Here is a 14344-nt window from a genome sequence, read left to right as displayed (position 1 = left end):
CTCTAATATTTCGTGTAAACGCGTGCTGAAAAAAATCAACGTACTTTGTGCCTGTTAGTTTCCCATCAAGAAAAAAAGGTCCAATTAAAAATTTGTCAATTATTCCTGTCCATACGTTTAAACTAAACTGGTGTTGATGTCTTGAATGCACAATAACATGTGGGTTTTTTCTTCGTCCCAATTATGATTATTATGAAAATTGAATGTACCTACCATCCCTGGTAAAACTAGCTTACTAGAGTTTGCTCTGTTTATAAAAATCATTATATCTCATGAACGAAGACAGATAGGACATATATTTATATGACTTTTTTTCATTATTTTTAAATGTACAATCAGTTCCCGATGTGAGTCCCACAAGTTACGAAACACCCTGTGTTATATATATATATATATATATATATATATATATATATATATATATATATATATATATATATATATATATATATATATTCGTTCTTTCGTGTTTCGCAATGTTGCGAACGTTGGGTATTGTTAGCCGGTTTTAGAATGTAGATTAAATATGAGGTCAAACGGCAAAATATCGGCGAGAAACAACACGTACTTCTCGTCATACTCCGCAAATAATCGGCAGAAATCACTCCCGTCCTTGGCACGGTAATCCGCGATAATATTTCGTGCTTGGTTTCCCGTCTCGCCGTTCGAAACAACGTCGTATTGACGGATGAAACACGACGAAAACGTCCCCGTATATATACTTGATTGCTCGAGGCCGCGGCTACGAGTATGTTCGCGCGTTCATGAGCTCTGCGTATCAATGGCGGCTCTGACTTTACCGTTTACCTTGCCGATTCGTTTCCCCTCCTCGCGCTTAACTGCTTTGCATCTGTCGAAATCTTCTTCACCCGCGACAAAAATGTTTTCGATCGAAGATATTTGATGGCCTCGAACTCGTTAAAGTGTAAAATATCGTTTACGTTTAGATACGCGGATTTCTGTGAAAAATTCACGTTTTCTTGCGAAAAGAAGCACCAAATTGGTCGGAATGGCCAATCTGTAATTTATAATTTTAAATAATTGCGAAGATTTACGTGTAACCCATTGTAATATAAAGTTTCTCTATTCTCTGGTGGAAATTTTGAATTTCGACAGTATAAAAGTTTCTCTATTCTCTGATGGAAATTTTGAATTTCGACAGTAGCGTTAAAAAAAAGGTAGGCTCTACGTTTCGCTTGTCGAAACAACAGGTGTCCACCATGTTTTCGGACGTTTGAACTTTTCACGATTTAATATCCACGACCCATAATGTAACTTATTCGACATACGCGAGAAGATGAAATTGACTTAATTTAATTGACGAACGCGAGAGATCTCAATGTTACTGAATATCTTCAATCGAAACGAACGAGATACATATCGTGGAATCAAGGTATTATACACGGTGAAACACAGTGAAGCGTCTCTTCTCTTGCCTGGACAGTCGCGCAGGGATGCCCCCTTAATCGATCGAGTTCGCGGAGACGCTTTCAACGCATAATGAGAAAGCTGGCGTCGTTGGATGCGCCATTGATTTTCAACCGGAAACTAACTTCCACGGGTAGAAGCAACAAGTAATTACTTTAAAGAAATTGAATTATACGGACTATATAGCACGAGGCGGCGGCGGCGGCGCGCGTCTCTTCGGTTAAGTACACTCACGCTCACTGTAATCGAATCACCGAACATTTTCGTGTAATCAAAATTGTTTGCGCCGTGGTTATGCTTCCCGTGAGAATTCTTTCTTTTCTGTCTGTCTCTGCCCTTCTCTTTCGCGTTTGTTTTGGAAATCGTGGCTTTGAAACGGAACATCAAGGAATTAAGGATCCGTATTCTCAATACATTACGATCCATATTTTAAAACATTACATTTTTACGTAATTTTTAGTGTCGCAGAGATTTTATTGATTTTCCAGTTCCTCTGTACGTGATTTTCAAATGTTGCATCCGCGTCAGGGCACAATTTTCCATTGTATGAGTACAATCTGACGTGCATTCAACGATTATGGAAAATGGCACTTTAATCGAGATCGACGAGATTTCCTTTGTTTCTGACAGTCATCGAGAACACACTGTGGAAACTTTACACGTACATTCTCGTCCGAAGGTTTTACGACTTTTAATAATTCAATACTTGGTATATTTAATTCTTCAGTTACACGTGTATCTCGTAATAGAATAAAAGTGTTTTCTCATACGTGTAGCATATCTTTGAACATTTAATGTCTGGTCTAGAATTTCTGTACGTGTGCGAGTGTGCATTTTGTTTAAGGTGCAATTTCATTTATTCAGTTTTATCTTATTTAGCTGTGTAATTTTATTTATGTATTAAATTTTATTTGAGATTATGTCCGTGAAACAAACAAGAATACACGACGAGCACTGGTGTATTAAAATTTACACGGATTCGTTTACACGTGTATTTACACGTGGACCTCCCTTTCTCTCTACCTTTTGTTCCACATGGGTGTTCTTTAGTACTTTACGAAGGTTTTCTGGCTCACGACCGCGAGAAAGGGAACCTCGGTTGTCGACTCTCTTTTTGTACTACGCCTCGCGGTACCGCCCGTATTCATCCCCTATGTAGCGGGGATTGCGACAGGGTGAAAGACGGTTTTCGGGGGCCCGAAAGACGATCGTTCGTAATGTTCTTCCCCGAATGCACACGGAACCCCTTACCCCACCTTTTCTACCCTTTGAACTTTTAAGAGACCACTCGACACTTGGAAAGATGCCTCTAAGCGTTCAATGAGGCCAATACCACGAGGGTGGTGCGGCTCTTAACAAGGTTATGGGACTCTTTATTCTCTCTCTCTCTCTCTCTCGTACTCTCACTCTCAGTCTCCTTCCTCCTGTGTTTCTCCCTCTGGCATTCCCTTTAGTTCGCTGCATTTACACCGGTGCTTCTCTCCAACTCTCGTCTCTCTTCTCTCTGCTTGTTCGTCTGCGTGTAACCTCGCGCTTACGACGGGTGCCATAGCAGCAAGCGTGAGCGAGGACTCTCTCTCTCTCTCTCTGTCCTCTCTGTCTCAGCGAGGGGCGGTTGATTTGGGCGCGAAATTGCCCGACAAAATCAAATTTCATTTCGCCGAGGGCGTGTCTGGACAATCGAGCAGCCAAGTGGCCAGCGGCCAATCTGACTATCTCGTCAACCAATTTTGTCGGTGATTACTTTACTCCTCGTTGCTCTTGCCCGACGTGCGCGACGAGAAGAGCAGTGAGAGAGGCGCGAGAGAGGCCTTCTCCACGCCGCGTTCTACCGGGAGCGTCTTCAAGCCTCGTTCGACTTCCGCCGTTCCGTAATTTAAAGTCGTTCCACGAAAATGAAAATTCGTTTCGTATGATATTCGGCTATATTTTCCATTTCTCTTTTCGTTACCGCCTCGAGTAGCCAGCAGCAGCAGCAGCGGGGTCCGGCGGCAGTCTCGCCACGTTTCGTCGTTTGTAATACAATAATCGCAGGTTGCCACGTCGAGACAAGGAAAAACGCTTCTCTCTCTCTCTCTCTCTCTCTCTTTCTACCGACGTTTCTGTTACTCTCTGGCCGACTACCTGTCATCGCCACGCTTGTAATTTAAATTCTCTTTCACCAGAGATTCATCTCTTTTTTTTCTCTCTCTTTCTTTCCACCCCGTCCTCTCTCCCCTTCTCTTTGCCCCGCCGGATTCTAATTACGCTTACCCTGAGAAACCTATCCGCGGTAAGACATCTGTTACCCCCCGAAGTTTCTTTAATATCCGATTATACCGTTCCGCCTGGTTGGAAAACCTCTACGGGAAGAAACAATTACACGTAGGCCGCACGCACGCGTCTCCTTCTCTCGTAACGCGACGAGAGCCAATCGTGAATTCGCAAAGGGAAAATATTCGACGAATCGAATACTCGTTTTGTCGTCGAACGGACGATATCTCGCGATTAAAACGACTCGGGCTGTTCTCTCTCTCTGGCGAAGTTTCGCCAGGTGTCTACCGAAGAGTAAAACTATCGCGATGTTGCTCTCGAGAGTATTTCTCGCAAATGAATACTGTTCTTAGAGTTACTATCCGGGACATAAAATATTATATAATTAAATAATTATTGATTTAAATTTTTATATGACATGATTATTATAAAATAATTTAAATGTTATATATAAATATAAATATTGTACAATATAAATTATATAATAATTTAAACATTATATATAAATATAAATATTATATAATATACAATATTTAATTGTATTAAATATTATATAATAATTTAAATATTGCATATAAATATAAATATTACATAATATACAATATTTAATTGTATTAAATATTATATAATAATTTAAATATTGCGTGTAAATATAAATATTATATAATATACAATATTTAATTGTATTAAATATTATATAATAATTTAAATATTGCGTATAAATATAAATATTACATAATATACAATATTTAATTGTATTAAATATTATATAATAATTTAAATATTGTATATATATATAAATATATAATATACAATATTTAATTGTATTATATAATAATTTAATTATTGTATATAAATATAAATATTATATAATATACAATATTTAATTGTATTATATAATAATTTAATTATTGTATATAAATATAAATATTATATAATACACAATATTTAATTGTATTAAGTATTATATAACAATTTAAATCATTGAACTCTTCTTTTTATGTTGATTTTTCTTTTATCTTAAAATATTATGGGCAACTATGAGGCAACATTCCTTGCACCTCCACGATAGCGATGGTCACTGTTCACGCTTGTGTTTCGAACTAAACACCACAGTGAGTAGGACCAGAGACAATGAACTCTCAAATGGACACGGTTTTGAGAGTTCGATCGGATAGTAAGCTCTCGGAGAGTATTTCGGTCTTTCTCAGAATGTGGAAATTCTCAAAGCTGCTCTCGAATGGACACGCACAACTCTCGAGAGTAACTCTCAAATGGACGCAAGTCCCCTCCCAGCGTGAAACTATACCTACGCGCGTATGTACATACGTGCTCGCCGCGACTCTCTCCCGCGCCTCGCGTTGGCGAACAGTGTGATCACGCGTCGACGCGCGCATGTGCGAAACGATCGGGCAAATTTTCTTCGCTGGCTGCTCTCTCGCGGCGGTCGTCTCCGGTGGCCCTCGAGGTAAAGCGCGAAAATTTTCTCCACTCGCCGTTCGCGGTTTGCCACGCATGTGTGAATGTGCCCCGGGGTAGCTTCCCACGCGGTGCAACCGCGGTGGCGAAAGCTCGCGACTTATCGTGGAAAAAAATCGGAGAATCTGTACGAAAAGTACAACCGGCCGGGGAGAGAAACGCGTGCGTTTGTTGTGTGTGCTCGCGCGCGCGCCCTTTTTCTAGACACACGCGTTATTATACGTACACCCCCGCTCAAAAGTGCCGAGACTCGTGCAGGACAATTGTTGTTAGGTGTACGAATTCATTCGCGGTCCTTGGGATTAATTAAGTGCAACCTCGTGTTCTGTTTCGATCGGTTTGCGCCAGTGTGAAGTGTCTGATAATTGCACAACCTCTCGCAAAAGGCTACGTACAGTTTTCAACATGTTACGTGTTTTTAGCAAAAATTGCAGTGTCGAAGTATAATTTAATAAGCGTGCTTTTTGTATTAATAAAAGTCAAAAGTGTAATTTAATAAGCGTGCTTTTTGTATTAATAAAAGTCAAAAGTGTAATTTAATAAGCGTGCTTTTTGTATTAATAAAAGTCAAGTTTATTTCATCAGACGCGATAAAGTGTCCAGTAAAAGTGTTCGACGTCGGCTAAACGAATAATAAAGTGTCAATCCGTTGGGACCGACGCCGTCTCGAACGTGTTAATCGTCAATTTCATCAATTAGCGAAGTAAATACAGATAGATTGCACGAGTATACATTAATAATAATAATTTGTGTTTTCCCCGTTTCCATACAGCTTTTCTGCTATATACTGTCCATACCTGTTGCTCTGTTTCTTTAAATTCTTCCACGATACAGAATTATTAATGGAATTTTTAATAATTTGCCCCAAATGGGGCATTTCTTTAGTAATTGGTATAAATATCCATTCAACAATCACTAATGAGTAATATTATATATAGCATGATTTACATACTATACGAGCAGTACTTTCATTGTTAATAAAACTTTTGTAATAATTTAATTCTGTTAAACCCTTCAGTAATACTAGAACCACGTTGAAAACTGTGAACGATCCTGGTACAATGGCTAAGAACAATATTATAAAAATGTAAAAAGTGTCTTGATACTTTTGAGCGGAAATGTAGATAGGTGTATTTGTCCGTGTTGTCTGTTTTTGATATTTGTGTCGATACTTCTCGATAATTATTTTCCCTTTAACGCTGTCGACAAGTGAAGCACAAAATTTCCATCAGAGACGTTAAAATAAAAAAAAGAAACAGAGAATCTTTATGATACAATAGGGTACACAAGCTTTTGTTTGTGTATTTTACAAAGAATCGAAAATTTAAGTCTCTGAAGCTGTTTATCTAAACGAAAATTTTCAATTAGTCATTTTGATAGTTCTGAAATTTGATGAGAGTGAAGTCACCGAAATTCAAATTTCCTCGAATAAAAAGTATTCTAGTACTTTTGAGCGCGAGTGTATATCTATCCTTTGTACGTGTACGTGTATTTGTGCGTCGGGTTGGTTCTCGGTGTATAGGAGAATTATTCTAGCGTACTGTAGGTACGTGCAACGATCAGGTCCAAGTTTATAAGAGTTCCAGGAAGGGCGGCGACCTCCCTTGGGCCTCTTTCATCTAGACCGCGTCCTTCTCGGTCTATCCCTCTCCCTCCCATTTTCTCTCTCTCTCTTTTTGCCTTTCTAAATGCATTCTCTCCTTTTCTGTCTTTCTCCCTTTTTCCCTCGTGCTTGCCGCGTTCCTTTTCTCACCTTTCCAGCTAAAATCCCATATCCAGCTTCCAGGAAAGGAATTGTCGACAGTGATCCAAACGAGACGAATTCACTTCCTCCATGGCCATCTATACATACTTCATATATCGTATTTTCGCGCGTGAACCCACGTTATGCTCGCTGATACATACATTCGTTTCGATTTTTCTCCTTCAATATAAATTTATATATATATATATATATATATATATATATATATATATAATTAAATAAAGTTTTATTATTTATTATTATTTATGTAATTGTATAATATATATTATATAATTGTATTAATATAATATATATTATATAATTATGTATTATATATCTAATTATTTATATTATTATTATTTATTATTTAAGTTTTATTATTTAAAAAAGTATATTTTAGTAATAATTAAAAATTAACAATATTATTTATAGTTTAAAGTAATGAAAATGAATTTCTTAAAAATAAACAAGTAAAATTATTTTTGTATTTTTTGTACTTATCGGGGTTAATTAATTAATTTTAATAATTTAATTGTCTCGAAAGTAAATGATCTAAATATATATAAATTTATTATTTTTCTTGTTAAGTAAAAAAAATAAATATATATGTTTGGAAATTAAATGTTTCTCGTATTTATTAATATCTAATTTTTTTTCAATAAATTTAATTTAGCATGTACAGACTGTATTACACGCTACAACATATAGTAGTATTTCCCATCTTCACTGGCTCCGCTTTAACCACTTGGGCTGGCGGAGCCCTGAAGTGATTTGCGGACCATAACGAGTGACCGAACCGTATGCAACAATTCGTCGCTTTCTTTTCGAACTCGTCGGTATGATATTTACTGAATAGAAACTATTGAGAAGTAATAAATTTATTATTTGTTTTATTATTTGCCTATCTTGTTTTACTCAAGTATAACTGAAAAAAAAACTGAGAAAATATTACAATTTTGGAACAAAGAATTCTCGACGTTCGTGGCACGTCATTCCGGCGCAAGAGGTTAACCAGCCAATGTTTGTCGCGGAAAATTTGCGAGTTCTCCATAGTAAAAATAAATACACGCAGTGGACAGTCACCGCGTATCAAACTAGTCATCGATCGTATTGAAAACTGGCTTTACGACGTTCTTGTTATTAGAAGTACTTGTTTCGAACATTATTCAACTACAAACGACAACGACGGTTATTCGTCTGTGGCCGATCGGCCGCGTATTGGCCAATTGAGAGAGGAAGTTTAGGGGTTAGAAACGCTCGCAAATAGAGGAGAAAGCGCGGGCGCGCGCGAAATGATGGAAACAAATCACGAAACCGGTACCGATTTAGAACGGTTAAAAGCCGATCGGCCTGAGAGCGGCTGTCGAACGTGGCCGGCCGGGGGTCTCTTGGTTAGACGCGGCTGTCAGTCCGAGCCTTAACAAGATTAATTAACACGCCGAACCGTAGCGGCGCGACCTATGAAGCGTCCGACACGAAACCGGTACAGAGGCGCGAATCCCACCTTCGCCTCGTACAAAATAATCGAGTTTCACGAGACACCAGACAGAGTGAGAGAGAAAGAGAGAGAGAGAGAGAGGAGAGAGAATAGAGGGAAAAAAAAGCACGTGTGTTCTCTCTATGGCTTTCCGGCCTCGGGACCCGCGTTTCATTTGCTCGTGTCAGTCTCAAATTTCCATGTTCGAGCGCGTACCTACCTGGTACTTGTACCCCATCGCCTGGTTCACGTTGTGAACGTATCTGTGCCCGGGTCCTGGGTCGATTCTTTTCGGCTCCTACCTGTGCAACCGTTCCCGGTCACGGACGCGGAGAAGAGATGATTGTTAATGCACGACCCGAATGATGAATAATCTTCTGAAATAACTTTATCGACGGAACCTCCTCGTACTCCTCGAGTAACTGAGTATTTTAGAAGCAAGTGTTATAGAAGCGGTATTATTATTATTATTATTATTATTATTATTAAGTCGAATTAATTTTTTTTGAAGATTATTTTACTCTCATTTCAGTCAAATTTTATTTTTATAATTAACACAAAAATAATTTTACTTATTCATTTTTAAGAAATTCATTTTCATTACTTTAAACTATAAATAATAATTGTTAATTTTTAATTATTACTAAAATATACTTTTTTAAATAATAAAAATTAAATAATAAAAATAAAACTTTAATAATAAATAAAAATAGTATAAATAATTATATATATAATATATAATTATATAATATATATTATATTAATATTTATATTATTATATTTTTGTAATTGCATTCCAAGGCATTTGGTAGTTGTGAATATTTTGTGGAAGCGTGATAGAAAAGGTTCTTCATTTTTCGACATAATGTAATTAAATTCGATAGCGTAAATTCATTTATTTAGCTGTTGCAAGCGAATACCGCCACTGTCACTTAATTACGATTTTCAGTTGTTGTACTTTTAATCATATTAAACAAATCGTTGATTTTCACGGACGAAAACGGTAGATATAGGCACAGAGCTAAGGAAATGAGAAACACCGACGTATAATTTAGTTGATCTTCCTTCTCAGGAATCAGAGTCCTTCTCAGGAAGGTTAATGTTGCCATTTGCTTAATTAAATGTTCGAAAACCTTCTCGATAATTACAAAAATTCCACTCGGCGAATATTTCGCTTTTGTCTGTGGAAAATTAATGTCTCAATGAGGGCGAGCAATGAAGTATAACTCAGAATTGTTGGGGGAATTATGCAAAGAGGCATTTGTAATATTTACGTTAGATTTCGAAAATTAATAGTTCACGTCACACTTCGATATATATATATATATATATGTTATAATATATATATATATATATTATTTTACATCACATAAATACCAAAGACGATCTCCGGACTTTGCAGCACCTGACGTATTTAGGAATAATTCACACTTTATTAATCGTATCAATTTACATTTAATCGGCGACCTGCTCGACGCAATTATCGTGGCTCGTCGATCAAATAAGTGGCCAATACAGTGGAATATACGTATGGCTCGTTTGTCGTTAGAACAACGGGTTGACCTTTCGCGGTTGAATCGCGATGGTCAATCAGATATTGCCGATATCAAACGCGCCGTGATCCAACCCGTGCCCGCAAGGCATATCGAAATTTGGACGTAGCGTTCTCTATAAATTTCATTGCGTTTTGTAACTGAAACCCGTATCGACAGAAACGAGATGCCATTGGATATTTATGTCATCGTGTGATGGCATTACTTTTTTTTTCCTTTTTTCTTTTTTTGTCCTTTCGAATTTTTCCTCGTCGATGATTCGAACGGTAATTGTCACCGTATGTGTTTGATGTCGTACGTTTTTATTTGAAAAGAACATTTGCGCGACGCGTTCGAATCGAATGATTCTTCGTTTAATTTCCCGCTTCGTAGTTTGTTTGAAACGGAATTGAAATTCGAGAGGGATAATTGCCCGTGGGAGGATTTTTCTCTTTTTTTTTTTTCTGGTGCGTTTTGTGTGTATTTAAATCGTCAAAAATTTGAAACTCGAGAAGAATAATAATTGCACGCAGTAAATGGCAATATACACTTTCGCGCATTTCGTATATTGCGTTTCGTATTTGAATCGTGATAAAATAGAGATTTGAAATTTGGAGTTACAAAGTGGAGCTTAAATTTTTCCCCCGCGGATTTTTCGTGACGGGGCCTCACTGTTTCAAAAAGAAATGCTCTTTTCTATTTTATTATTTTTCTGTTATAAAAACTCGTATGAAATACTGGTTGCACAACGCAACAAACGCAATATTGCGAAGATGATTCCTTAAGGGGGTATTCTGGTAATCCGGCTTGAAAAAATCGTCATTTTTGAGATTTTTTTCTAACGGAACCATGATACATTTTGGTATGCAGTTTTTGCATACAGATTTATTCATACTTAAAGAGTATTTGCAATTTTTTCTTTAACAAAATTAATGAAAGTTGTGGAAATTATATAGCCTTAGATAAAGTTTGTTTTTAAAAATGGGCTCGAATGGCTTACGTCCGTCCACCTGGTTATTTGAAACTAAAAAACCAAAGTACATCTTAATTGATATAAATATGGCTATCGTGTGAAACATGGAAACAGCGAAATTTCAAAAATTAAAAACATGACAGCATTTTGAGATTTAAATATCAATTTTCCTTCTGCTTTCTGTCCTTTGGGTGGTAAAAAAAAATAGAAGAAAACATGAGATTTTGAAATTCGTGATTCATGCGATAAAGGTACGTCCGATGAAGATTTCCTTCAAATTTCAAGTCAATCGGTCAACTAAAACGTGAGACATCCCCTCAGCCAGTTTAAAAAGTATGGATTTGAGAGAAACACATGTGAAGTTTCTGTTACCCATTGTACAAAAATATTCATACTTGCAATCAATCGAGCAGCACAAAAAATGAAATATTAAAAATTAAATTATTAAATTATTATAAATAATAATAATACAAAAATAAAATAGTACAAAAAATAAAATATAAATAATAATAATACAAAAATAAATAATAACATTATAAAATAAAATATTTTTTGAGAAAAACACATTTGAAGTTTTTGTTACCCGTTGTACAAAAATATTCATACTTGCGAGCAGTACTCCGTTTCCTTTAAACATCTGTAACTTTACTAATTTTACGAATTCAAACAAATCCCTTTACATAGACATTTTCGAAAGCATATACTTTGAGAAAATGTAAAAAAAAAAAAAAGACAATTGATTTTCTATTACCAGAACACCCCCTTAAAGGATTGAAGAAATGGAGTTTAAACATTACAGTACCTAAGTAATCTACTTTCGATATTTTACATACCTGTACACATTACGTGTGCGTTCTCTCTGTATTTCTGCGACTCTCAAGTTCCCCACGATCGCGTGATATCCAAACCCGTATGATATCTTATAATTGCATCTTGGTAACAATCTGGTTCTTTCTGATTTTAGGTAAGTCATGCTCTGTCCGCGCTGCATGCGATTTCGCCGTTTCCGGTGAGTGTTCTTACCGACCGCTTCATTCGCTTTGAACGCTTTTACTTCACCGCCTACTAGTAATAAATCGCACGTATACGGGAAAGAAAAAAGAACGAAATAAAAAAACAACAACGAAACGCTAAAAGGTAACGAAAAGCTAAAAGAACGGTGTAAAACGTTAAAAAGGAATCGGTAGGCTCTTGGCGTGTAGAGTCAACGGTATGCGCGGTACGTCTGATGACGCAAAGCGTGACACATTCTTTCCTCTCTCTCTCTCTCTCTGTCTCATTCTCTCTTTCTCTCTGTCCGACACCGACAGCTCACAGCGTACACGCACGCCGTTGACTCTTGTGCCCGTAGTTTCACGATTTCTTCGACATTCTTTGGCAGAGTGGTGGCGTATGTAGATCAGCGTCTCTCTCGACGGTCAGTTCGACGGAAAGGTGAGGAAGTGGGGTGGTTTCGCGGCGCGTTCGCCGGACAAGGAAGCAACGACGCCAATATACACGTGGATCTCTTTCTCTGGAGAGAGAGAAAGAGAGAGAGAGAAACCTACGACGCAGTTGCTCCCGCGGTAGGTACGCGCAACTGCGTCGTTCGAATAAGGATCGAAGGAGGAGAGGGGGGGGGGGGGGGGGGGGGGAGAGAGAGAGAGAGAGAGAGAGAGAGAGAGAGAGAGAGAGAGAGAGAGAGAGAGAGAGAGAGAGAGTGAGGGAGTGAGGGAGTGAATGAGTGAGTGAGAGAGTGAGAGTGTGACGTAGTGAGGGAAAGAAGACTAGCCGTGCGTGTGTGTGTGTGTGTGTGTATGTTTCTCAGAGAGGAAGAAAGATGGAGTGGAGAGAGTTATGCGTGTGGAGAAGGCGTATGTGAACTGAACGGAGGGAGGATGCGATATATATATACACACACATACACACACATAGAGAGAGAGTGAGAGAGGAGTGTACGCTTTAAAGTTACGGACCGATCACGTGGTCCCACGTTCGTCTCGCGTATTTCCTTAGTATGGCCCCGCTTCGAGTGTTGCGCGCGTCTATTACGCGCGTGTGTGTGTGTGTGTTCGCGCGCGCGCGCGCGCGAGAGAGATCGCCGTGTGATTGTGTGTCGACGGCGTCTGGAGGGGGCAGGAGGGATCGTTGGGAGGGGTGGTATGCGGGAAACGTTTTCCTCGGTTCCCACGGCGCGACGCTTCCCCTCTGTCCCCTGATTCCCCGCCCCTCGCCCTTCTGTGTTGCCCTCTGTCGGGCATATAGGCGCGCGCGAGCGATTTCGTGCACCGACACGTGCGCGCGCGCGCGTACACACATCAGCGCACGTATACGTGTACACGCGCGCTATCCCACCACCGAAAAACTGTGGCTCTCGCGTTGGATCGTCTGGTGGGGAGGGCAGCGACGCCAGTGGACCGCCTGAGATGCTGCGAGACTCGACAACGCGCAATCTCTGGGCCGCCCGTATCCGTCCAAAGACGAGAAAAGGGCGGCGTGCTCCTCTCTCTCTCTCTCTCTCTCTCTCTCTCTCTCTCTTTCTATATATACATATGTGTGTGTGCGTGCGTGCGTGCATGCGTGTACGCGTTCGAACCTTCCCAGCTCTTTCGAGTGGGTGTACGTCGCGACGTGCACCGCGTGTATATACGTTGCGATCGTCGAACCGCTGATTGCCAAGCAAAAAGAAGAATGAGGAACGAAAACGACGATTCTTCCGTTCCGTTTTATTTTTTTTCTTTTTCTCTTTCTTTTCTTTCTTTTTTTTTTTTTTTCTTTGCTGAGACACACGCGACACCTTGTGGATTTCGGTATTTGTCAAAGGTTACGGTCTCGATGCAACGAATCCTTCGAAATCCTACGTCGGAAGTTCAATCTCATCACTATTTCTTTCAACGTAAGAGGAAACGTTGGATGCGAGAATTCCCTCGCGATCCAATTTCAAAAGTGCCCGTTCACTCTCGAGTTGAGGACACGTTGCAGGAAAGAAGGCTTCGACTTCTTTTCCTCCCCGATTTGCATGCCTATCGCCAAATTATAAGCGACTGGTAGGTACGGGAAGAAAGCGGGCGATTCTTGGAGATACGCGGTCGACAGTTGGAAGCGTGCGTACGAATCGGCTCGTAGTTAGCGGATGGCCACGTGGTTCGAATACCGGGGCTGAAGTCTCCGCGATTGCCTCGCAGGTCGGTATTCGAGATTCGTACTCGAGCGCGTCCGATGTGCCCGCAGCCGATGATTTCAAGCCAGGCAGGCATTTCCCTCCCCTGCTCGTTCGTCCTCCTTCTCTTGCCTCGCGGCCCTTGGCCTCTGCGCTCCCTTCTGGAACCACTGGGCACATCGCATTGACGACATTCTCTCACGTGCCGGCCACTCGTGTCGCGGCTGTCGTTCCTGGTAACGAGAGTGGAAAGATCCAGGGAGAAAGGCGGGAAAAATTCCACCGCGCTTAACTCCCTTCTAGCTGTTTCCAACTAGTT

This window comes from Frieseomelitta varia, unplaced genomic scaffold, assembly GCF_011392965.1.
Source record: "Frieseomelitta varia isolate USP_RPSP 00005682 unplaced genomic scaffold, Fvar_1.2 scaffold_275, whole genome shotgun sequence".
NCBI classification, from domain to species: domain Eukaryota; kingdom Metazoa; phylum Arthropoda; class Insecta; order Hymenoptera; family Apidae; genus Frieseomelitta; species Frieseomelitta varia.
Note: the sequence above shows the minus strand (reverse complement) of the source record.